General features: G+C 41.9%; 2 long non-coding RNA genes across 7 annotated transcripts in view; both read right to left on the minus strand.

Moving 5' to 3' along the window:
* LOC146508724 (uncharacterized) overlaps positions 1-23,229 on the minus strand; it is a 376,303-nt gene that overhangs the window by 130,972 nt on the left and 222,102 nt on the right. The window lies entirely within an intron of this gene.
* On the minus strand, positions 692-20,747 carry LOC146508731 (uncharacterized). 5 transcript variants are annotated; one of them, XR_014876901.1, is made up of 4 exons: positions 20,441-20,747; positions 10,687-10,965; positions 5,629-5,880; positions 692-2,463 (listed from the first exon to the last, which is right to left on the minus strand). It is a non-coding gene; the product is annotated as an uncharacterized LOC146508731 (long non-coding RNA). The 5 variants fall into 5 exon arrangements; XR_014876899.1 differs by lacking the exon at positions 20,441-20,747 and adding an exon at positions 15,682-17,215 and having other exon boundaries at positions 10,687-13,974; XR_014876898.1 differs by lacking the exon at positions 20,441-20,747 and adding an exon at positions 11,062-16,989.

A 23,229-nucleotide genomic window follows, 5' to 3' on the forward strand; every position in this document is an offset into this window, starting at 1 on the left:
GTGCAGCACACAGCAGCTCGCAAAGCGACAGCGCTGCACACAGATTATCACAATCTAGGGTGAGGGTGCTATGGGTTCTTTGTTTTCCCCAAACTTGGAATAACAGCAGGTTAAATGACATGTGGCTGGCTTATTATTCATCATCATTCATTCACAACAAACACCGAGGTTAAGATTTTTATTGGTTACTAGAGAGAGCGCCTTTGTCCTGATTAATTTTACACCAAAAGAGGACAGAACTGCTCTGTTTCTCTCCAGTGTAGGTTGCGTATGAACACCCACATCCCTGATGGTGTTTAGAAAATTGTTTGATCTCGGGGGAATTGTTATAATCTTTTCATTTGGCAGTGACAATGTGCTGAAACTGAACTGCGGTAGATTTCTCTGTAGATGTGACTAAAGCAGCAAAATCATTAAGGAAAAGCACATTTAGGTTTTGTTTGTTTTTATAGATGTTCCATTTTTAATTTTAGAAAACTGTAACCTCTTCTGTCTCTCATTTTAAGGACAGTTATTTACATTTATATTTCTTTCTTTCAGTGAATTACATCACTGCTGACCAGGCTCAGCCACGGCTCAAGGACACTTCGGCACTATATGCGGCTGATTAATGTACTTTTCCATTTATCACTAGACGATCCTGCCAGCCAGCGATATGCAACCAAAACCAATCAAAAGCATGCACAAGACATGTTTCATTGTTTTCAGTGTAAACCTTTATTACTATTTCAACAGTTTTCCATACAAAGGCACATGTGGTGAACACTCATTCACAAAGATGAGATTGCATAATACAAACATTGTTGCTTATATAAACAGTATGCTATTCAAAGCTAAATAGATATATTTGATCTACAAGGAAAAGGGAGATTTAGTGCAACTGATTTAATTATTTTAGACCACAATTCATGGTTTTCAAGCCTCTGGACTGATTTCAGAAGAGTGACTTTTTTTTGCTAGAGATTAAAAACATAATTTCAAGCTTATCCAGGCAGATAAGTAATTGTCTTGAGCACTGGGATGTGCATGATTATCAAAAGAATACATTTTCTAAATTAGGCCAAGATAGTCTCCCTTGAATCAATTGCAAAAGCGCTGCATAGACATAGATTGTCTAAAGTAATATTTAAAAGATTTGCATAGATTATCAATCGTAATAAAAAATTTGCCACTTCCCGAAAATTAATATAGAATGAATTAGGCCCTGATAGTACTTGCCTTATTGCATTTGGGTGCATGTGTGTGTGCGGGCGTGTGTGTCGCTGTGTGTTAATGTCAAGAACAGGAAATTAAGGCAGTGTTTGAAGCCAATGTATTTGTCATGTCTCACCCAAAGATGTATCATTACACTAAAGCAGGTAACTATTATGTGCCAAACTGCTGTGCCTCAGCGACTGCTATAGGGAGCAGCTTTTAATAGTGTGGCATGTTCTGTATACACGCAGAGCTACTTCCTGCTGATCAAACACACTCCAACCATCAGGAATATTAAATGCTTGAGTCCACATTTACTCAGACTCTGGCTCATGGCTGCACAGTCGAAAGCTGCAAATATGAGATTCAATCCATCCACTGATGAAACTGCTGCTGTATCCTGTCATCTGTCACACACTCACACACACATCCTGACTGTAATTTCTGTTTCACTATATTAATAACTGGAACGTCAGCACCTCATAAACCATTTCTCTTGATGATGTCTGAAGGAATTTCTGTAAACTGATGGCTCAAAAAAATAATCCAAAATAAATATGAAAAAGTTTTTTTCCCCCTAAACAATAAAGAAAGGAAAAAAAAGAGAACAGTTGCATAGAGTATAAAGACGACAGCTCACTCCTTCGCCATTGTGTCAGCTGACACACGGAGCTGTCCAATCGCAGTGCAGTATTATTCACTGCTGCCGTGGGTCTCACATTCACATGTCTTTTGAGTCCTAGCAACTATAACAAAAGAGAAAATGAGCAAAATATGGGCTACAAATCATCAAATACAACCTACATTAAGTGGAGCCTATGATAGCTGAAGACAGATTATATTCCTTCATGTCTAAACAATATTTTTTTTACAATCAAATATAGGATAATAATTACAAAATTCAGTGCCACATCTACAAATAAAAGAATTAAGAGTCACAATTATCAAGCAGTTCCTCCAGCCTTCGGGCTGCTTATTTTCCACCGAGTCCCACAGGTTTCCATGATTGGAGTCCACGATGATGCTCAGTTAAAACACCAAAAGTCATTCACAAGCAGTCCAAGCTGAGTGTTGGTTCGAGCGCTGCATCAAGGAGACATACACAGCGTTCCAGAGTTATGGCAGGAATCACTGCTGGTTCGCATGCAGACAGCATCGCTGTCCTCCGTGTTTACTCCAGCTAAAAGGCAGCGAATGAAGGAGGAGTCCCACCGTCTTCCTTTTGTGTGCTCTGTCCATTCTGGATCCCCCTGCACCAATCACATTTATCTAAAAAATAAATAAATAAAAAAAAGAATGAGTCAAAACACACCTTGAGGCCAATCATGTGAATGTCAAAACAATTATTTGAGACAATGGACTGTGAAGTCCAATTTATGTATCAAAAGAAGGCTTGTTCTCAGTGCTCTTTAAACATGAAAAAAATACTTATTAGGTTTTTTTTCCTTGTGTGTCCTAAATCTGGCCAAGTTAAGTACAGCTTCGTGTACCAGCCAAGGGGATTGAGACTGAAGTTGAAAGGCCTTAACAGGAGCCTGGTACGCTACAAGCTGCTAATACAAAGAGGAAGCATGTGACACACCCTAAGCTAGGCTAAGTTGGACTTCAGAAGACCATCAAACCCCCTTTTCTGTTACATTTTCGAGCAGCTCAGACAAGCAACTTAAAATATTATAGCAGGTCACCAAGTTCAGATTTAGCCAATAATGCGTCCATCTAGCTTAGATCTAGCTTAAATCAACAACCACTGCGCTAATTACCATTGTCTGAGCTATTAACAAGCACCACGTTAGCCTTGGCATTTAGCATTACGGTGTGAGGGTGCTCTCTGCCAGTGAGGAAAGAGTGGGGGCTGCAGGGAGTGGCTAACAGTAGAGGTTGGCGACATAAAAGGCAGTTTCGGGTATTGGTGTCGCTTTGAGTTATTGGCATCATGGTCTTGTTTTGTTGAGAGGACTACAGTGAATAAGCTTGTTAATGGTAAATTTACAGCCCCAGCATGTGGCCTAATAAAACCAGGGGATAGAGAGGATGATGAGAATGATTGCCATTGCCATTTTGTGTGTGTGTGTGTTCAGGAGGGTGTGTGTGATGGCGATGAGGAGGGGGGTGTAGTTAGAGAAAAGGGAGAGAGAAAAGTGGAAGGCGCCGGTAATTAAGAGTCTAAAAGAGTGTGAGAGAGGCGCACACTGCTCAAAGCAAACTTTGAGCCTAGATTCCTCACTTTTTATTTATGCATCCCGACTTGAACCCCCCTCCTCCATCTTCACTCTCTCCCCCTCGCTCTTTACTTGTCTCCCCTTGCTGAATGAATAGCTATCGCAGTGCTACAGTGTCCCACACTGTCTAGCAACACCCTCCTGCATCCTCCAACCTTTTTTCAACAGCACCCCCCTCCAGTATGGTCCTGAATAGGGAGCCGAATTGAGCAAACAGTCAGGCTGTCAGCTCAATAGGAGGTCTGGCCGTGAACTTGAAGTCCTTCCCAGGCCCCGAGCCTTACATTCGGGTAGGAGGGGTGGAGATGGTTGGGGAGACAAGAGACGGTGGGGTAGGGGGGGATTGGTGGAGATGGGGGTTTGCAGCCAGACTTTTGGGGGCCCCCTACGTGCCAGTGTTGGGGGGACCCCTGCCACCGAGGTTCCCAAGCCTGGTGCTCTTGCAGGAGCAATGGGGGCAGGGTGCCCCAGCTGCCTGCTAACCCTCCCCTCCCCCTGTAGCACTCAGTCTGGGCAGGAGGGGTGCTGACGGTGGGGTTTGTGCAGGCGGGACAGTGTCTGCTCCCCTGCCAAAGCTCCTCTAGACCCTCACACACACTCGCACAAAGACGCACACATGAATACACCGATCCAGACACAAGCCGTGCCCACCCCCTCTCCTCTATCAGCTCGCAGGCCTCCCAGGCTTCTCATCATCTCATTAGCCAACGCCAGCCACTCCACTGTCTACTGTTTGCATTGTTTTGGGCTCTGCATAATTTACACAGTAAATTGAGAATGGCCTCGGCCCCCTTTGCTCAATCTACCACCTGTTTATAGAGGCCTGGCAGTGATTAGTGCACTTTGCGTTTGACACAGTTACCACAAGACTTCTCAGGAAAGCCAAGCGACTCCTTCGCTTAAGGCGGCATCGTCAAATATTCAAATTAATTAAGCTTAGTTTGACCTAATTGGGGAACTGGAATCATTAACAGTGTATTCTGTCTAAATATAGAAATTTAGTGATTTAATTTAAAGAACACATATATAAAATTGAACATTTTTGGCCAAATTATTTAAAAGAAAACAAAATTTGATGTTAAGATGTTTCCTGTCTTTGCCAAGTCTCCTTCGCTGTTTTTACCTTGACTTGGGGGTAGTGGCAGTTTCTCTGTTAGCCCCAGGCATCCTACTATAAGTTACCATTAGCACAGTCTCTCTGACCCACACGCCACAGACACAAACAAAGGGAGGTTTCTGTGTTAAGATGACAAAAGTAAGCACTGTTTACCAGCCATCTTACTTAATCAAGCCCAGCTAATGCTAATTGGTGTTTTGGTTTAAGCGGTTTTCAACATTGGGAGCTCCCCGGTTGAAAAAATGACGCACCACAACGAGCTCATGCAAGGAGAACAATACTCAACTTGTCTGAGCACCGACTGCCCTCCAATACTCACCACTCACTTAGAGAGACACTTTTCAGTACTAAATCTGCCTATCATGCTCTTACAACTTCACCATCTTGTCTTTATTTTTTCTCTCTGCCTCTCTCCTGCTTTGTTTTGGGCTTTTTATGTGCTGCAGTGTCCCTGTAAAAGACTATGAATCATCACTTCCACTCAACCGATGTTGCCCACCTTGACATTTCTTTTGACCTCATTTAAAGAGCTGAAGGGAGATTTTTAGAATTATTTTAAAAAGCCATACCTCTGTCACAGATTACTGTCAAAATCATTAAATATTATATCACAGTTGTTTAGGTTCAGTGACTAAAATTTCCTTACTAAGCTGCTCAACTTATGGAGTAATCAGCTGTGCTTGTCTGTCGTCCAGAAGGCACGGCTTGCATCGTAGCTCCAAAATGGCAGGCGCCGCCATGTCGGGGCAGGCATGTGAGGATGGCATCAGAATTCCCAAACGGGAAAGAAAAACTGGCGCTTCGAGGACAGATGCCCACTGAACGCCTCCTGAGAGAGGCATTGAGAGCGGAGTGATTTAATGTGTACGCACATACAAAACACGCTCCACCCACATCAACCCTCCCCTCCTTCCCATCAGCGCATCTCATGAGTCGTGCAATTAACAAACGTATCAGAGGCAATTAAAACGGAGGGTACATCACGCCGGAGAAGGCGCGAGGGCACGGAGAGATGGAGATATTGCGATATGATGGAGAGTCAGGGAGGTGCCAATAGAAAAATGAAGCATGGCGGGCGCAGTGGGTTTGGTGTGTTACCTGCACTGACTGGTCTTCCCACTTCCATTTCATGCCAGCGTTGCTCTAAGATGGTGGCGCGGGCTGCATTTCGCTGTACAGGAAAAAGGGGCAGTCTGCTGAGGATGGAGTGGATGAGGAAGGGAAGAGGAGGAGGGAAGAGGCAATGCAGTGGAGGGCGAGGAGAGAGGGAGGGCAGAATCAACAACAACCCCTCCTCCTTCTCTGTTTTTCAGTCTTCTTTTGCCAGCTTTCCTTCAGTAATGTGGTAGCCTGCACAGAAAACATAGATGGAGAAATCAGAGGGTAAAATTGAACATTTAAACTATGTAGCTTATCCACAAAAGCACACATGTACAGTTCACAAAAATATACAAACACACGAATGCACGCACACGCACACACACCTTTTCATGTCTGTTCTCATGGTACAGTCTGCCCCTGAGCATGCAAATGACTTTCATTATGTAAATGCATGCAAATCAGATCCAACCATCTGAGAATCAAGGGTGGGAAAGAAAAAAAAAACTAGACACAGAGATTGAATAAAAGAAAGAAAGAGAAAAAGCGACAAGAGAAAAATCCTTTTGAGTGGCAGGAGGCGGTAAGTTAGGTAAACGCTCTGCTGAAAACAACGCCAGACCAATTGGGCAAACACGATTACCTTCTTTTATTGTGTCTATGACCTAATTTTTTCATTCAATTTACTGCATCCTTGTTTTTTACAGAATGCAAGTTTTTTTTTCCAGGTATTTGATGTTAAAGGCTTTTCCTGCATAAACAACATATCACCTAAAATTCAAGAGCACAGTTAATGTTTTAAATCCACCATTCCACCGCATACTTTGCATCTGACACCTGCAGTTAAGCATGGAAATAATGGAAATAATGTAGCATTTCAGCATCGATAGAATTATAAACAGTAGTTGAGTACTTTACATACTCACCAGTTGAGCTAACTTGGATTTCATGTAGCAAATCTACTTTTCCTTAAGCCTTTAAGGCTGACTTAAAGTCTACACTCTAAATTTAAATAGTGTCTCTGCAGCATTTCTCTATGTTTCTATGTGCATCCGTGCAAAATAATAAGCACGACTAGCTTAAAGCAAGCAATTAGGTGGCTAAATGTCATTAGCACTAACACAGAACAACCACTGTGGATTTCAGATGAAAGGGGGAATTGTTAATTGTTTAAATGAGCGTCTGTCTCTGCCACAATCCTTCCCTCAATTACCCACACCTGCACATGCAAACCTGGGAGTCTAAAACAAAAGTAGCACAGTGCAGCCAGCTTGCTAAGTTCAATATTCCCAAGCAGGTGGACTCTGTATCTTGCATAGTTCTTGAACCCTATTCAAAGTAATCAACAAAGAAAGCTGACTAATCGGTGAACGGACCATGCTGTCTGATTTTACTAATACTCTGAGCCAAGCAGAAAGGATCCTCCATTAGCCAGAGAGGAGGGAGCCAGCTTTTGTCTCTGGGTGTCAGTAGGGGAAGGCCACGTCTGAAATTGGAATAAGGTGGTAAAACCAGGGGTGACTTGGAGTGTGAGAGAGTTGGGGTGGGTAAGCAGGGAGGGGAAGGACTACAGGGGTGGGGTATTGCTGAATGGTGGCAAACCTCTCCTAATTGGCACTTGACATTTTTTTGCCATTGGCACTAGAGTGGGCCAGCTTTCAAGCCCTCTCTGGGTCCTTGTTGGAAAAGTGCCTTATGCAAATATGGCGAATGGGCTCTATTGTGAAGCCTCTGATATTAACAGCTCACGCAACAATGAAATTGTGTGCTTACTCTGGACTCGTAGGTGTGTGAGAGAGAGCTAGACAATGGGAGCGGGAGCAGCTTCAGTCTGAACAGACCCTCCATCGGATGCTTTGCCAAGTCATTTCACCAGAATGGGCTTTTCTGAGGACCGAGGCTCTCAGTAAAAGCTTTATTAATGACTGAAACAAACAAATGCATGCACTGTTTTGCTCTGGCTCTGAGAGTGTCTCTATTTGTACTGATGCTGAATGGCTTGATTTATTATGGTTGAAAATACTGAAGGTATGTACAGAAAAGGCTTCATTCTCTTTAAATGATAGTTCCCCTCCTAAAACATCAATGTCTCAGTTCTAAATGTGAAAATGTATTCATGCTTCTGTGCAGTGCCGCACTCCCTCTGATACTTCTTTCTTCTCCGTGTGCCCGCATTGTTTACCCTTAACTCGCTCCCTTGGGTGAGCACTGCTTGAGTTCTAAAGATATCTGCAGAATCCCTTCGGAGAAAACTTGGCATGGGAGAAATGTAGCAAAACTAAGCTTTGTTTTCAAATGCAGTGAAAATGATAAGAGGCCTGTGCTGGACAGCTCAACTAAAACTTCTAAGTCAACAAGGTCTGAGGTGCTCTTGTCTTCTGACAACGCAACACAAACTTAATTTTTTACATCCATGCAACTAAAAACCAACAAGGAGACAAGCAGAGCAAGTGGGTAAGACAACGACAGTCACCCCCCGTGTGGTCCGAGCTCAGTCAAAGTACACCTGTTACTGCTAAGTTGCCAAACTTAATCTCCTTTGTCTGAGGAGGCCCATTGACTTTTGCAACTGCCCAAGATACATTCATTTCTATGCGTGCATAAGGGGGTGGAGGGAATGCCAGTGTTGTAGAAAATAACAGGGTCTGTCCTTACACTCTGGCCCAACAGTGAAGCCATTTTCCAAGCCCTGTTGGTGTGTTCCGTCAAGAGAAAGAGAGGCAGAGAAAAGGGGCCAAGAATCACTGGGTTATTCAGAAAGCTGTCTGGCTGCTCGGACCCGGCAGGCCTGAAAGGGAGGCAAAGGGGTGCATTGTCCCTCAGTGACAAGTGGACTAGCTCTATTGACTGTAAAGTCTACTTATGGGGGGGCAAGTAGGACCCGACCACAATGGCTGTTTTTCTATTTGACACTTGGAGTCTAAATCTGCTTGCCCAGTGCATGAAAGCTAAGACAAACCCACCACCCTCCTCCTTCTCTTTCCTCTCCCTGGCTGCTTTCCTTTACGTGCTTTCTCCTCGCGCCCTCTTTCTATTTCCAACACTGCCATGGGACAGAGGAAAAGAGAGAGCAAAGGCCCTAAGGTGTTTTTGAGGAACTCTCCTATCTTTATGCTGTTTTCAGGCAAGCATAAGCTAATACAGTTTCTGCACTAAGTTCCCTAGTGTGAAGTGTTAGTGATATAACTGTGCCACACACCGAGCCAGAACAAAGCATTTGTACCATGACATGCGTCTCCCAGGGCACTGCTTAGGGTATAAACACAATCTGTCCAAGACTTCAGTTCCCATTTAGACCCAACAGTGTAACTGACACAAAAAAGATGCAAAGGGAGAAAACTATTCTCCACAATGCACAAAATATTTCTGCCTTACACCTGTTATATGCTAATTTCATAAATACAAACCACACCTGTGTACATATACAGGAGTCTGGATATTGGGCACATACAATCATTAATCTATCAGTTGCAATATGTGATAAAAAGCCCTACATACAACGCTGTAAAACTAAAGAAATAAAGGGGAAAAGGACATGTAGGGACGTAGCAACACAACAGAGAGAGAACCAGGTACTACTTTGCCATCCAAGAAGGTGACATCTCTGGCTGTCACTTCCTGTCAGGGCCCTCGTTCCTCTCTCTTACTAGCAGAGCCCAAAGCTCAAGTGTCACACTCAGCACCTGCAATGCAGCAGGCAGGCACAACCGCAGGGCTCGAAGAGATTGACATTGCGAGGTAAGGTTGCCTCACAAGCTTTTAGTAATTTCACTTCAGTCCTGCACAACTGTTTAGAATTTGTACCCTGTCAAGCTAAATATATCCAAACCCGAGGGTGATGTTTTAGCTGCACCACAATGAGATAGCACGCCACATGTGGAATTCGCTATGTACCACCAGAGCTTTGAGACCTAGGATACAATTCTTAGTGGCCTTTCTCAGCAGGAGTAACCCTCCAGCTTTGATGGACAGAACAGAAATCACACCTTCAATCAGCCATCAGAGGCCTTGAGGTTGAAGATCTGATTGACCAATTACGCCTCACCATGAGTCCAGGCAAAGAACCTAAAGGCTGAGATTGTTCTCCTTCGCTCACTCGTGGATCTTGTCACTAGGGGTACTTTCTGCTTGATTGCCCCTGGACCACTCCCCCTCTGAACCCAACACGTACACACAGCAGCATTCAGTGAGATCCCATCGGGACTTTCCACATGGTAGCACCTCATGCAATGGAGGCTTTGCCACGGCCCATTCACAACCAAGCCAACTGTCACGTCAAATCAAACAACGGCCAGGACCCCAAATTAAACATCTTTTCATGCAAAAGGAAAAAGGGAGTAGGTGGAACGAAGAAGAAAAAAAAATCAACAACAGCTAACTTAACAAAACTGGCCTCAAACAAATTCTTGTCTGTGCGCTTAGCTGCCAGTGGGGCGTTGGGAGACCAGATTAACTCGGAGGGACCATTCTTAACTCACACAATCCAATCCAAGTTGGAACATATGTATAATTCATAGCACCGTATGCAGCTCAAAGGCCCACATTCTTTTCATATTGCATGGTCTCTTAATGCCAAAAATGCAAGCAGTAAGACTGAATTACATGGAGACAAATAAATAGAGCGTTGTCCAAACTAGCCAGCAAACTGGCAAGTCCTTTAGTCACTTGGTGTTGGCTAATCAGAGACCAGTTGCTTTGGTGAATCGGTGTGGGGTTGTTTTTTTTTAGCAAGCTTGTCACTCCTAACCATGTGATACTAAGTCTAAACCCATGCATGCAGCCCCACACTGAAGGATCATGGGGCTTATTAGATTAAAAGTGATCCTGTTGTACCAACCTTACTGTTATGGATCACTGCCACTGGCTACAGAGAGCTAAATGAAATATGTGTAGCAATGTCCCATTTATTTGTACATGACTAACAACGGTACCCAGCATTACGAGCTGCTGATGGATCAAAAAAGGGGCCTCAGACTTGAGTTTAACAAAAGGCACACACATGTATTCACACACATTCCATCACCAACAGATAGAACACAAGAAAAACATGCAGCCTACCTTTTGTTGCATCGCATTCCCGTCTTCTTTAAAATGTAGTCCATTTTCTTCTCTCATGCTACAATTCTTCTGGCAAAGTTTGCATTTTCTTGTAGGGAGGCGCATTTGGGGTCTTGATGCCTTTTCAGGAGTGTAATGGGATTCTTGTTACTTTCGGTTATCTAGCTTTATGAAGAATGTACATCACTCATACAGCTAGATAACCAAAGATAACAACCAACCCCTAAGGCTACCCATCCTCTCAATCTGCAGGCGAAGTAACATGGGCCAAGTTCTGACCTATAAGCAGAGGAGAAGGTTGTTAATTAAAACCTATTATATCATTATATGTCTCCACTGCTTTTTATAAAATGATTTTAAGAATTACAAACTAACTTGAGACGGAGCTAAAAATCATGTCGAAAGTCTGATTTTAGGGAGAGAAAAATCAAAGAGCAGTTCATAGCATTTCTATTGTGGCTTACGGCCTTTTTTCTTCGCTCATCCTACAGCAGCCCTTAAATGTCCTGACCCTTTATTTTATGATGTCATCATGTGGCTCCCTCACTCCGCCTCAAACAACCTCGACCAATTGGAAACTTCCCTTTGTCCGCCAAAAGCTTTGATTGGCCTGTGAGTAACGCCTGTATATTAAAAACCCAACAAGTCAAACAATCAGCAAGAGGCATCAATTTAAAAAAAGGTTGCTGAGCAAGTCCAAACCAACTAAGGCGACAACCTTCCTTTCTCCAGCCCAGCGCCCATCCCTACAGCGCACCCGCCTCACCCGCTGACTAGCTCCATAGGAGGGTGATGGCTTCAAACACCGCCCCCTGCCATGACCCAAATGCATTTTTAAATTAAAAGAAGATCCTGGCTGTTTGACTACAAAAGGAACTGGTTTGTCTTCATTTAAATTATCTGATGCCAAAGCAGTCAGCCAATGATGGTGGTTGGCGCCAAAGCATAGATCCGGGGGGCGGGGGGGTTATTTTATATATATATATATATGTAGAGAAAAATTCTCCTACATATCATGAAAGAACGAGTGCTAAACATATCCTTTAGTATCCAAATGTGTCCATAGAGACCATGCAAAAACAAAACTAAACACACACAAAACAAATCTTATCCTACATGGCTACGGACTATGCTATAACACTCACAGACACACACACTCCCTTTCACACATGCTGTGGTGGCACATGGCACGAGGCCCCATCTAATTAAGGCTGCTCTGTGTGCCCAGATCCCTGTTGTGGCAGGCTCCTCCCCCACAAACGCCACCACCAAGTAAAGCTTTACTGACTGAAGGAAGATGGAGAGATATTGAGAGAGAATGAGAGACTGACTGAATATCCTCAGTCTTCATCGCACACCCAAACCTGCGAACACACAACCTGACTGGCATTACCAGAGATGGCTAGATCTCCGTTAGCAAATAACAAATCACCCCGCCATTGTTCTCCCTCTTCTTCGAATGCCTGAAAATATTTTGATTTCAAAGTATTTTGTTTCCATTTAGACGGCTGTCAGCATTACACTGTTCTTCATCAATGTCCTTTGTTTCAATCCACAAGGACAAAGCAAAGACCTTTAAAAGCAGAAACATGCCTCAGCTCCTAGATTGCTGCTTCAGTGGAGAACACACACCTAAATGTAGCTAGGTTGTTAGGTGTGTGTGTGCTTTCAGATGTTCAGTAGATAACTGCAGAAAATATCAAACTACACACTGTGACTTAGAAATAAATACACAAAGATACATGCGATCTCTCTCTCACACACACAAAAAATGCAATACTATTAATAGCTCATTTGATGTATTTTAGCTATAGTCTACATTAAGTGAATCAGAATATTTAAAAACTAAATGTTAAGATATAACTTCCACTTATTATTAAGTAGTCTTTTACAAAACTATTAGACTTCAGTAGGGTATTCTTTTAATGCAATCATATTTTACATTAATTAAGGCTACAACAATAACCTAATGGGTTTTTTTTATTTCTATCTAGAAAACTAGAAGTGTTTTGCAGCATCAATTTAAAATAAAGTAAGTAATTTTGTTTTCAATTTTAGTGTTTAGTAGGTTTTTTTTTAACTCATTAGTAATTCATGGTAATTATTCTGGATGCAGCTGGTGCAATATTAACATTTAAATAAATATTTTTTTCATGATTTTCAAGCTGAAAAAGGAAAAAAATCATGATTTTAATATGTTCAGACTGCATTGGATTATTTCAGTTATTTTTGCTTTTTCAGTCGTAGTCCCCTAAGTGCTGCATTTCATATAATTCTGTTAATCTCATACAATTGCATCATTTTGTCTGCTGCCTTATTGTCCCCACAGTGTTCAGCTTTCATGATGTTATTATTAACACCATGTGTTCACAAAATGAAGTTTGTAAAAAAAATATATATTTGTTCTTTAAAAGTTTAAATGAGCCAAAACCCCTGGTTTTAAGTCTTCATTTGGACCCCTTTCTCCAAAATTTAAAAGCATAAATGGAGCTCCAGCTTCTTGATCTCCATTATTTAAACAAACCTCATCAGGCCCTGCTATTGGCCAAAGATGAGCATGACGTCAACAAATCCTGTGCCTCTAATTGGGAAAAAAAAATGCAAAGGTGCAGAGCAGATTAGCAAGAAATGGATTCATATTGCAAAGTGTCATTGGTTCTCATCTGATTAAACCCGCGCGATAAGTCCCATTAAAACGTTTCATTTAATCGCGACTGAGCGCTGCGTTTTGGAGGCAACAAAGGCAATTGTGCAGGAGGGCAAAAGTATTTTACTCACATTTTAAGCCACGTTAAAGGATGAATACAGAAATAAACAGAGTGTAAGTCACACTGTGGTGAGGCAGGCCCACTGTGCCTGATGAGCATACGCACAGTTTTTGCAGTGATAGGGCAACTCGCCTTAAAATGACGCTTTGCAGAAATTACGCAATTAATAGTAATTTTACACAACCTATGACAAAATCCTGTGACGTTTAAAATAAGAGCCCAGATTTTGACGTGTAGCTTCGAGTGTCTTCATCTTATTCTTTGTTAGATTTTAAACTTGCGTCTGCACTTCATATATTTATTATTATTATTATTATTATTATTATTATTATAGATAAATACACTTGTATTTTTTTTTAAAAAAGCAATTACGTCAAAATAAAACATATAATTCCACCAAACTTTGAAAAAATAACCACGGAAGCCTCAGGGTGATATGAGTGACAGTGAGAGCTGGTTATCCATATTACCTACAGTAAATCACGTGTTGTGAGGCCGCTGAATGTCTCTCCAGCGGTTCCTGGAAAAAAGAGACGATGATTTTACTCTTCAAAATGACTACAAAGCCTAACTGCCCAATTTTGGTTATTGTAGACTTTGTTTAACCAGCAAAGATCGTCAGAAAATTATATTTTGTCACGACCAGGACAAAATATTTTTTTAAAACAAAAACTCCGATAGTAGGTGAAGTAAGGTGGGTACCGAGTGATACTTCAGCAGTAGTACTTTTAATACTTTGTCATCTGTATTTAATAATGTACAACCTGCCATTTTTACAGTGGTGTCGCAAATATCTCTAAAATACACGGTGCATATGAACTTCATTTAAAGCCCTGTACAGAAATCCTCTCTTTATTTGTTCCACCCCACAGTTGCCCATTGTGTGTGTGTGTGTGTGTGTGTGTGTGTGTGTGTGTGTATGTGTGTATGTGTGTGTGTGTGTGTGTGTGTGTTGCTAGATAAATACTCTAAAGTTGCGTGGCCAATATATTTTGGCTTAAACTGGAAAATGAATCTGAATTTTGTGCAAAGGTTGCACAAAATCGTTGTTTTCTAAATTCTCCCCTCCTCCCTAAGCCTGCATGCAAATTAATACCCTCATGTTCATCATGTGAAATATTTCATAATCTCCTTTTTTTTCTTTTTGCTTCAAACCCCCTGAAAGCTCAACGGCCTCAGTTTTTCTCCCCTAATGTGTCCGCGGGCGCACACGTGTTCTCTGTACAGGCCTCTCGGCGCACACGTGTGGACTGGATATTTGGCCTTGTGATCCCTTTATCCGCCAACCATGGGTGTGAACACGATCACTTTGTCTTATTACGCATGCATTGCAGGTCTGTGTGCTAGTAATCCTCATATCTGAGCCACATGGTAGCAAAGAGTCCTGCAAGGGCTTAATTTGGGGGGAAAAAGACACAAAAGGATTTAATTTTTTCCCCACATCCTGGTCGTGTCAAATTTTGTTGGGTTTTCGTGCCATATGTTGCCTGTCTCTGCAGCTCCCGCTTCTGCAGCAAACAGAGCCTGAGAAGTGACCCTGCTAAGTGCCTGGAGGTGTGTATGAGAAATGAAATCAAGGCTGGAAGCGCCTTTTGGCCTGTGTGGCTCTCTGTGAATCGCTTTGTATGAAGCCTGCACACAATGCGTCATAAAGGCTGGGTCTGAAAAAAGAGTACTTTTTCTTTAAAACAGAGACAAACCACTTCAAATTAGAAGTTGCTCTTTCACACACGTATTCCACAGTGCAGGTTTGTTTCCACATGTTTTAGCTGTTACTTTCCACCTGTGCACTACTCCATATTCTACTAAGTGAATCAACCCATAATTTTTCTTTCTGAAGCTTTCAATATCGATTTGTATTTTTTTTAAGCACACTGAATTAAGAGACAAAATGTCATGAACACTGAGTTGCCACTTGGTTTTCCTCTCAACAGCTGCCATTGTGAGTGAAACATCACCTCCTACTTTACCCTCACCAGAGCATCAAAACAGAAACAAACATAACGGTAAATTCAGAGCCCAGGACCTGCTGCTTAAACACACAGCGCCCATATTCGCCTGCTGCTGACACATCCAGCCTGTGTGCATCCTGCTCCGTTATGCGTGGAGATCGGCGGCGTGCACGGCGCGGATGCGAACGGTCTTTCCTCCGTGATTTTCGCCGCTAATCCCCAACCGCTTTCGCCTTCCCCCCTTTGGAGAAAACACAGATTATATTGATACTCACGCCGTCGCCTGGGAGTCTCCGCGGCGTCCGCTCTCCAAAACCGAGAAGCGTGCGGCTCGGGAGATGGAGACCAACTGAGTTGCCGGAGGCTGGACCGCACGGTCTTCATGGCTGCGGCTGGCCGTGACGTCTGCCTTGCTCCATCCATTCAGCTTCCCTCGGACGGGTTTTCCCCCTGTTTTATTATCATCCCCATTATTTCTCTCGGAGGTGGATCTCGCCTCCCCCCTTCCTCCCCGCGCTGTCCCCGGTACTCGCCATTCCTCTCGTCAGATGCAATATGAACTCAAAACATGCCTGCTCTAAAAACATATAGGCTACCACCACCAAGGCCCTCCCCTTTATGACACGATGCAGGTCTGCTTTTTTGTCTCCACCCTCTAAAAAAATGAAAGCATAAGTGGTCTTGAATAAGGATGCAAACTCAAGTTCTGTCCTCAAGGATAAAAACAAAAAATCCTGGAAACTAATAATCTGAGTTAGTGTAGAATGGCTTTATTCGACGTCATATTTGAGACTACAGATACCAAAATCTAACACTCCTTATATTACATGACATTTGGTCATCATATTAATAATCAGTTCTCTAATTGATTATAAACTGGTATGATCAGCTCAATCAAATATTCCGCATCTCTCTGCTGTCTCTATTTCAGGTCTATTTGGGAGTTTCACATATCAAGGGTGTCGTTGTGAGCGTCGTTTTGGACCATGTGGGATTATAAAAAGTTTCGTGTAATCTTGTCTGGCTACTAGTATTCATTTGACACAAAGCCCCCGGCGGAGACTGCGGCCTCCGCTCATGCCTGGATCAAGTGCGCACATCCACTATTCTCATTGTCTACGTCTTTGATACAGAGGAGTCCAGGAATGTGACCAGGGGGTGAAGACCGTGCAAATCAGCTTTTACTGTCACCGCCGAGCCCAGAGCCCGCAGACAAGAGCCAAGAAAGGGGGTCTGGGTCACTTGATTATCATAATAATTAGATCGCGGGGATAAAAATCTCCTTTGAATAAATTACTGGTTCAATAGGAGGCGCGACTGCCAAAGAGACAACTTTGTCAGGCCCGGGTTTGTTGTCAGGGGGTTCTCCCTGCCTACCAATGTCCCGGGCTCCCCCTTTCTTTCTCTCCAAATTTTGGACGCTTTCCTGGAGATCAAACTCTAAATACGGCTACTGTTTCTCTCCTCCCCTCCTCTCGCCCTCGCCGATGCCTGGTTACCGAGTTCGGGCAGGCAGGCAGGCTAGTCTCGAGCTCTCGAAAGCAAGAGTGGTTGGTGGTGGCTAATGGGCTAAGGACCGGGCACAATAGGTTGGGTGCACAATCCAGCCGCCCGCCCTCCTCCTAGCCCCCATCACTTCTCCTCCTCCCCTCCATCAACCCTCTTATTCCATCGGCTGCATGGGAACCCGGACACCGAGGTGCACCAGGGGCCGCTCAGCATTGTGGTGGCACATCCCAAGTTCATTAGCACCCATCAGGCCATTCCTGCAAGGCATAGCAGTTAACCCAGCCTCCCACCACCACCACAATCTCCTCCCCCCCCAACCAGTTTACTCTGCAAAGACTTTCTGAATTTTTCTGCTGGTTAACCAGTCTTGGATTGCAGATTAATTAATATGACTGAAAAATAATCACAATTTTAAGCTGCAAGTTTGGTGACAATAGAGTAACAACAGAGTAGTTTTTATGACTGTATTTAAAACTTTTTATGACTACAGCTGCAGCCATAAGGCAGCTAAAATATAACTAAAATATTTAATATAATATGTTCCTTATTGGAATATAGTCACAATAATGTCATAACCACCAACGGAATCACATCCTCTGCTTTATTAAGAAATTAGAAATGGCATAATGTTAAGATGTGTCTCTACAAGTTAAAGTTCTGTATTACCTACTACCAGTAAGACTGCCACAACACACAAAGCTGTTGCATGAATTTGTGCTTGTTAATGCCAGTCAGCATTTTCTTGTGTAGCTGGTCATTTAGGTTAAAAACAGTATACCCATACAGTGTTTTACTGAAGTAGGGTTTGGTTTTCACCTGGTACCAGAACCATTCACCGGATCAGCTCAACTCTTTATGCGATTCATTTAATAGATCTGCGTCTCTTACAGAAGCAACATGAGTGTGACTGGCAACTCTGCACCCGAAATACACCACAATGTCAAATGACAGAAAAAGAAGCCGTAATTAAAACATGTAGGAACCGTCAGTGTTCTGCTCAATGCTTCCTACCCCCAATGCAAATATGACACCATTTGGAAGGATGTGTAAAATCCTGCCAGCAATCTTAACAGAAAACTGCAAAATATAATGAACTCTGAAAAAAAATAATTTGTCTCTTATAGTCATAACCAACAAAACCAGCGTGTGCACAAACATCTTTTTACATGCTCCTAGGTTTCTAATAAAAGGCATTATTGTTATATGGCATCTTCTCCTGCACCCATCTGCTTAATACATATATTAAGCAGATATATATATATATATATATATATATATATATATATATATATATATATATATATATATATATATATACACGTGTGTGTGTTCTAATTTATTTATTTTCTGTACTATAATCTAAAAAGATCACTATGTTGCATTCCCACCTGTCAGGTGTAGCCTATTCCTCTGCATTTGACTGACAAGTGTTTTTGTTTTTTTGTCCATCCTTTATGAGGTCTCCTAAAGGCTCCACTAGTAGCAGGTATATTCAACTTCAGAAAAAAGAAACAGATTTTGTGCTTGTTTTTATGTTTAAAAGCATTAACAAGATTAGACAATATTACTAATAACTGCCATCTGAGAGCATCGTCCTGTCATGCGTTTGTCTTTTTCTTTGTTTACATTTGGATCCGACATTGTGTGTTTAAACCAGCAGCAGGATGTGTTTACAGCCCACACACATTCTTCACTGAGCTAAAAAGCCTCCGTGAGCCAGTTTAGCTGCTGACCAGCATGTAAAAGACTATCATGAATGAAAACCAAGGGCCAAAAAACAAAGAGAGAAAGAAAGAAAAAAATTGGACTCAGGGAACAGCGCAGGGATACAAAGTAGTATTTGGGAAATGATCCAGAATTTGAAAAGAAACTGTTTTTGCTGGCTCTTTTGTCTTTTTATGCTCTTTGTGTAAAGGCTTCATGTATTTAAAGATCATATTGTATAGATAAACATCTTAGAAATGACATACACGCCAAAAATGAAGCATTTTGTCTTTTTCAGAAGTGCATTGTTTGGGTAATTTATCATCAAGGATAATACACAATGTGCAGGATTCGCTGCCTTCAGTGTAAAACGCACAACATTACACTAAATACAAATACAGATTAATTTTAAGAACACAGCATTTTTTTAAAGGTAGCACTCTATCCAGACCCCCACTCTCATTTTTCACATGAAACGTGAAAAGACTTTACACTTCCTCCATGTTAGTATAGTTTAGGATTTTAACACTTTAATCCATTTGTCCAGTCTGTTCAGAACCAGTGATCATGTTGAGCTCTTAATTGCCCCTGTTTTTTCCATGTATTTCAGCACCAGGTAGATATTAAATATCGTGAATAAAAATCTCGATTAAATCACGCGACAGCATATTTTTCTCCAAGACTTTGCAGGAGATGCAAGCAAACATAACCCAGTTCATCTGAAATCAGAGGGGGTTCGGATGCATTCATACGGCCGCATGCCATTTTGTCTGTGTTGCATTTGTTTCATTTATCATATCTTTTTATTCACGGTTTGACATGGAACAAATGACTCTTTAGAACAATGAAAAGCTGGACGAGACGCGTGAATGTTTGATTATAGTGAAATGACTAGAGATCGCAGAGGCTTTCCACGACAATCCAAACAAAGAAACATTACACACTACAGACTCACAGCCTCAGACTCTGTCGTTTATGAGTTTTATCTTAGAATATGTTGTCCTACACAGAGTTAGAAGGGATCTCCTGCATTTTGGGCTTCAGCTATCTACGTGATTGTGTCCAAATCATAATGGAAAAAAAAATCATTTTCCAAATCTTGCTACCTGTTGGGCAGTTGCACAGGCACTGCAGAAGCTCATGTTGTCATCCCAGTGCTCTGATTGACCATCTCCCAGTGTAACATCCCAGTATTCCCAGTACATCAGTGTCCCAGTGTCAGAGACGTGCTCTGCAACTCAAAGCTTTGGATCTTTTGTCCCTCAAAATCTGCCCATATTGTTGCAGCTCTGTGGGGGCCAAACAGCCTTCTTGTGCCAAACCAGACAGGACCCACCCCCCCCACCACCACCACCACCCTCAACACACCCAAACCAACACCATCACTTGCACTCACACACATATATACACCAGCGTCTTTCTGAATAGTTCATTTAACTGGGAGCAGTAGTGGAAAATGAAAAACTAAAGGTGTCTCGTGGTGAACAGAGACAAAAGGCAACGTATTGCATTACATAAATACTAACATCTCTACTGCAGGACATTAAATTCCGCAGTTCTGGGTCATAAATATTTCTGTCAAAGGTCAAACCTTTAATTTTTCCCATGAGAGCAAGCGCTGGCTTTTCTTCGAACAATTAAACTTTAGTCAGCTTTTTAATTGTCTTTGATTCTTTGATTAAAAATAAAATCTACAATCCTCAAAATAATTATTCACGTGCTGCCATTTTGCATTTCCACTTTGCTTGCATGCATTGCGTGAGAGGAGCTACAGGCTTGGACGGGCGTCACTGAGTTGCGGCTGCAGATCACCCCACTCACCTCGAAGTTAGAGCCTCCTTTGGCATCCTTTGCACCTTTTTTTTTCTTTATTAAAAAAGCACCCGGGTAGCAGAGCTTCACTGCGGCGCTGAGCAGGAAAAGAAACTGTCTTTTGTCGGTGCCTCAGATAAACGCGGCCTGTTTAAAAAAAAAAAAGTGTCCCACTCTTTCTAAATGTTACATAAAGCTCCAGCAGGATCCCCGTCAGATGAGCGTCTGGAAACAAGAGAATGGATCGTTTTTGTTTTTTAGAAATGAAGACAAAAAAAGGGGGCATCCTGCAAAGCATGCAGCAACAAAAAAACATGGCGGATTGAAAAATCTCCCACGCCAGAGTCATTACGCCTGCAATTAGAAAGTCATTTGCATAAATGCTAATGAGTCAGAAATTCATGTCGGCACTGGAGAGAAACGAGGGGATATTTTTTTCATGTGGCCTTTGAAGAGGGAGAAGGATTTTCACACGGATGCTGGAGGCCCGAGGAGGCTTTTATTTTCCCAAATGATTAATTTTTAGGTTGAAAGTGGTCGCCGTCAGATTTTTAAAGCGTGCTGTTTGAATTAATGATTTGCAGGCGTTAAGATTCAGTCAACACCGTTTTGGTTTTGCATTGTGCTCCAACAGACACTGCTGCCTTCTCGAGGCTTCATATGCCTGCTGATAAGACGAAAATTTATTCTGGAAGTGACAGCTCTCAAGTCAAGTTTAACACCACAAATCATCACCAATTAATAGTTTCTCATCTCTAGACTCATCTTTTAGTTCTGTGAAGATTTTTTTTTTTTGTTTCTCTTTTTTCTTTAATATATGCAAATCTGCATCATCTGCATGTAATTTGCATAACAGTTTATGGCTTTGAGTGTTTTAAATCGGGTGTCCATTGTTTCATGAAATGATGTTTTTACAAGCAAAATTGACAAATGTTGTAATATTTACCATCGTACATTTCCAGATGCAATAACTTGAATAAATTAGAATAATACCGTACATATATATAAAGCTCCTGTTTAGTCAGTCCTGTATTAGGAATATATAAGCCACTACTCACATCTCATTAAAAACATAACTTTGTCATTTTCAGTCCATTTAACAGTGCTTACAAAGAGCCATGGTTCACTGTTTCTTTTACCATCCTAAAGGAAACGCTGGTTTTATTTAGTTAACTTTTTCTCAGCTCTTTCTGGTGACCAATCTCTTCTGCAAGGTTTATCAGATGAAACAAATGGTTTTATTAAAGGCAACTAAGTCATTTACTAATGCCTCGTGTGTCTGTTATAGATCAATATAAGGTCAGTAATAGTTGGTTGCTATCAGACAGGCTGAAAGTGAATTATGAAGTCTTCTGACTCCCTAAAAATGTACAAATTTCGTGTTATATTTTTTTCCCAACGTATAACATGCAAAATACTTGTTTCATGTCCTTTTTCCCCCCCTTTTTGCACTAAGCGATTTGTCATGACATTGTTTGCCTGATTAATCAAAATCCTAAAAAGGCAGCTGTCCTGCTGGAGGAAATTGTCCCTGTTAGGGAGCTTAATGTGTGTTTTTTCTTTCTTTTGTTATTCCTTTATTATTATTAACAGATTATAACCAGTGTAAAAAAAAATGAATATTCATTAACACCAATAAACCCAATAGTTGGATCTTAGAAAATATTTACGACGAACTCGAAACGGTGTAGACGCAAAAATGAAATCTGTAGAGTTTCGGATGTCACTGAATAAAGTGACAATAAAGTGAAGTATGGAGTGTCTTCATGCCTCGTCTCTTTTTGTAAAAGCACATGTCTGTCTGTTCTCCTGAGCAGACGGTGAATGGTGAGTGGTGAAACTTGTTGAAGGCTCCAGGTGCAGCTGCTGAAGCTTGGTGGGACTTCTACCTCCAGCAGCAGCAGCAGCAGCCCCGCGGGCTTGTCTGCACGCGTGTTTCAGCGGGTCACGGCTGCAGGAGAAGGGTTTACTTCCTTCTCTTAAATTTTTTAAAAATCAGTTCCTGGGAGTTTTGCCACTGACGATGAGATGATGCTTAATTGGAAATTAATAGGCTTGAAGCTTTCGCAGTTCGGGCATGCGCAGTAAAGTTGTGAATCCACAATCACGTGCACGACGAAGGAAAAAACGAGGTTGGCGGGTTACGTGTGGAGGAATGAGTCGTGTGTGTGTGTGTGTGTGTGTGTGTGTGCGTGTGTGTGTGTGTGTGTGTGTGTGTAGGTGTGTGTGTGTGTGTGTGTGTGTGTGTGTGTGTGTGTGCAACACAGATTATTTAGATAATGAAATAATTTATTGTCTAAGAATGTTGTATAAGACCATTTATGAAACACTGCATTTTGGGATACACCCTGCACCTTTCTTTCTTTTTTTTCTTTCATACATTTCAAGAACAGTGACTGAAGTGCAAAATAATTCAATACATCAAAATACATTTAAAAGCATCGTTTTTCCAATAAGCGTTCCTTTAAGATTACTCATTACTGACTGGAGACCCACATCACCAGAGTGGATGGGCTCGACCTTTGTTAATCTTAATAATGACAGAGGGGAGGAGGTTTTTGTTGACTGCGCTGGCTGTAAAGATATCCGTCATTTCACTAACCTAAAATACACCCTTAAATGAAATGACTATTTTGGAACAATTAAGGCGCTTTAGTCTGCTTTCAAGAACACTGAAATGACTGCCTGAATCTTATAGTGACTTTCTAACTTTACTTGTTTCTATATTTAAGGATTGATGGCGAATGATTAAAAAAGACAAACAGCCTCCACTCCTTTCACTTTGCAAGAAGAGAAAT

This window comes from Neolamprologus multifasciatus, chromosome 11, assembly GCF_963576455.1.
Source record: "Neolamprologus multifasciatus chromosome 11, fNeoMul1.2, whole genome shotgun sequence".
Taxonomy (NCBI): Eukaryota; Metazoa; Chordata; class Actinopteri; order Cichliformes; family Cichlidae; genus Neolamprologus; species Neolamprologus multifasciatus.